Here is a 3,518-nt window from a genome sequence, read left to right as displayed (position 1 = left end):
AAGATGTCTGTCTCGTTCCTCTGTGTACACGAAGAGTTTCTGTAAACTGTTACTTAAACAACTGCAGCAGTTATAGAAGGCTTGGATTAATCTAGAACTTTGTTCTTGAAGTAACGTCAAGAGCAAGATCTTCTCAGGATGTGAATTAATCTGGTAGCTAGCAGTCTAGGGTTTAAAGCATCACCTGCAAGTGAAAATTCTGGATCAAAGGCCTTTCTATAAAGAGAACAGTAGGCACAAGCAGCTGTGGTAACAGCATATATCAGAAGGCACTAATTGCTGGGCTGGAGGGTAATATGCACTCTTGTTCTCTTTTTCTATGGTTTACAGAGTATTTAATTATTCTGTGGAGCAAAATAGCTTCAACAGAGTGGAGAGTAGGATGAAAATCAGTCCTGTAAGTCCTTAATGGTAGGGTAAGTTCAAATGTAGTCATTCAGAGGGGCAAAAATGAAATTAGAACTGCTAGAAACAGGTTGGTTATCTGATAAGTTATGCAGAGTGTACTTCCTTTTCTGAAAACACCTAGAAGATTACTTCAAAGATGGAGAGATCATTTTTCTTTGTGTACCCAAATAAGTTCTGGGTTTAACTATGGAAAATCGTGTTAGAAATATCCTTTAAGATCCCTACAAGTTTGCAAACACACAAGAAAGAAGTGCTACACAGTGTCACCCTCCAAATAACTGAAGTCTAAAATAGATTCAGTCATCTCTGATGGCAGTGCTTGGGCTGCCAAATGTTTAGTAAGTACCAACGAGTTTCCAGTTTGTGCTGTAGAGCTGTGCATGTTAGTATTCAATACCACAGGTATCCAAGAGGAAGTTACATCTTCTGTTTGCTCAAGCAGGTAACGGCTGTTTGGGATTGTATCTACTGAACCCCGTAACAGCATATTCAGTCCTTTTTTAATTTGTGGATATTTCCACATAGGTATAACTAGGTGAAAGAAGAGCAGACATCTTTCAGCTGCCAGCATGGTAGCTAGCTACGTCCTCTCTACTCTTGGTCATTTCTCTCTGTTCTGAAAGGTGTCTGCTGGCATTGCTGTGGAGGTATCTACTTCCCCATTTATCTGACAGGTGGTTAGCTATTAACATAAACAAAAGTTGTGACCTGTCTGCCACTTTCAATAACTCAAGTGCTGTATTTCCAATCTGTCATGTCCTTGGCAGCCCTTTAGTATATTAGTAAATGCATTATTCATTAGGAAAATTTGATAGGAAAATGTGCATTAATTTTCATCATTTTAACTGTACTCCACTGTTATCCCTTTAATGACATTTTTATCTGCTGTACGTCTGTTTCAAGAACTAGATGGTGACTTGGCTGATACACTACTATGTGGGAACAAGAAGGAAGATGGCACTTTGTTGCTGTCTTGTGAAAGTTCTTCAAGATGTCTACAGATAAAAAAGCTTGTACAGATAACTGCTTTCACAACACTGAAGTGGGTGAGTGGAAAAAGCGGCAAAGAGGATACAGAAACCTGCACTTGCCATCCACTATAGCCAAATTAATCCTGCATATTTAAATCTGAAGTAAAAATAATACCTCTGGGAGCTCAGATAGGCACTGTGACTCACACATGGTTATCTTCACGGGACTGCTTGATCATTGTTCCTCATTCAGAATGGTGCCTTCTCCCTTCTTCCTCTCTCCACTGCAAAAATTGATTTATCTCTACTAATGAATGAGGGCTTCTAGTGTTTCACAAAACCAAACAAAACCTGTGTTCATACTGTAGTCATTGTATAGAATTTAGTTTTAGATTCAGTAAAGACAAAATAAAGGCACTGGTCCTTTCAGCAACAGCAGTTTTTATACCAGATGCTAACCCTTCATCCCTTCTGGAAGAAATAAAAGATCCTAAAGAAATATATTGAGCATAGATTGAGTTTCCAATTTGGTTAGCATTGGGGTAGCCATTCTGTCCTCATGTTAGCTTGGAAATTTCTTATGTAAATTGTATTGTAATGCTTATAACACCTGTTATTATGACAGGATTTATTCATGTCAATGAAAGGTAGGGTCACTATCAAGATATCATACTATAATGCTGAAAAAGGAAATTACCGTTATAAAATTTCATCAAATGGATGTGACAGAAATTAGGAATGAGAAGAAATGGATAAGAAGAAATTAGGTGGGAAGATAAACAAGGACATGTATGCATCAGACCAATTCTGATTTTTATGAGATCAGATGAGGCATAACAGATTGCAGTTAAAGTTATTGCAACCAAAGTTTCCTTCCCAACCAGCTATCTGTCTTCCACGCAGTTTGGATCACATCATTTTAACTGCAAAGTCCACCCTTTGGACTGATAAGTCTGGCTACTTGAGGATTTTGGAAGGTGAGTAATTTGTTTTAACCATCTCCCAGACAGTTTGTGAAATAGCATTTGCTACTGCTGAACTCTGGACTCTGTGCATTTTTCACTCCTGCGTTGTCCATTTGTTTGCTCCCATTCTGATAGCTAGCATGGTTTTGCAAGGAGAATGTCAGAGACTAATGGCAAAACTGCTTGTTAGTTACTATCAAAACGCCCATGTCTGAAGTCAATTAAGACACACAAAACTTGTGGGACATGAATCAAATTACCAGGCAAATATGCCAGATCTTAATCAAGGGGATAGGTGTTTGTTTTTTTTCTGTAGGCTTTTTGGTAGGCTGTGTCTTTAGATGAATTTCTAGTTGCTGTGCAAACTGTCACACTGAGAAAGATCATCTGTTGTGCTCCAGTCTTCTGCTCCACAGAATAGCAGCCTATTTTTCATGATTGCAGCTTTGTGTTAGCTGCACCGGTGAGATGCCTTCCTGGCACATTACTCAGGGAGATGCTCCTGGACAGGTGCTTAAGGAATTTTGTGGTTAAATTCAGAGTTAAAAGAAGAAAGAGAGACAGAAACCTTCTCCTACCAATTGTATAAAGAAACCAATGTCTCATTTGGCATTAGATGAATGGGAAAAAATAGAAAGTTAAAAGGATGTAGGATAGAAATGAGGTTCTCAAGTATTGTTCCTGCTCAGTTTAAGCATTGTATAAATGCATGTCAATTGTCAATTAACCGTGATTGTTTAAATACATAGATGGGCAGATGACTATTCTTTAATTTTTGCTTTTTTCTAGTTCCATTTCAGAAACTGATTTTCAGTGTATGAACATAATAGTAACTACATTGGCACAAGCCAAAGGTCTTTCTAAGGCAGCTGACACAAAGCAAGAACACAGCAATACCTTCCCACATATTCTTCAGCCTCAAATCATTTTAGCTCAAAAGTGGTCTGAGATGGCGATCAACTGCATTTCATAAATGTCCATAGATTTTTCTTCCACATTTTTTTCTCTATTGTCTTAAAACATCCATGCAAATAAGCTTTCCTCTCTGAATGTTGCCATTTCCCACCCAGTACTATTGACTGGGATAGTTTTCTGGCAAGGTAAAAGCAAGAGCACTGCTTCAACTTCACTTTTTTGATGGGAGCAGGGAACTTCTGCAGCTGTAAGCTGTTCT

At 38.3% G+C, this 3,518-nt stretch overlaps 1 long non-coding RNA gene across 1 annotated transcript; it reads left to right on the top strand.

Moving 5' to 3' along the window:
- The first annotated feature begins 291 nt into the window (after positions 1-291).
- LOC133271982 (uncharacterized) lies at positions 292-3,213 on the top strand. Its single transcript, XR_009744313.1, has 4 exons — positions 292-397; positions 1,312-1,454; positions 2,264-2,356; positions 3,134-3,213. It is a non-coding gene; the product is annotated as an uncharacterized LOC133271982 (long non-coding RNA).
- The last annotated feature ends 305 nt before the right edge of the window (positions 3,214-3,518 follow it).

This window comes from Pezoporus flaviventris, unplaced genomic scaffold (assembly GCF_033815535.1).
Source record: "Pezoporus flaviventris isolate CSIRO_AGI_PZ_B2104156 unplaced genomic scaffold, CSIRO_AGI_Pfla_v1 ptg000027l, whole genome shotgun sequence".
In the NCBI taxonomy this organism is placed as follows: domain Eukaryota; kingdom Metazoa; phylum Chordata; class Aves; order Psittaciformes; family Psittacidae; genus Pezoporus; species Pezoporus flaviventris.
Note: the sequence above shows the minus strand (reverse complement) of the source record. Positions and strands in the feature narration are given on the sequence as shown.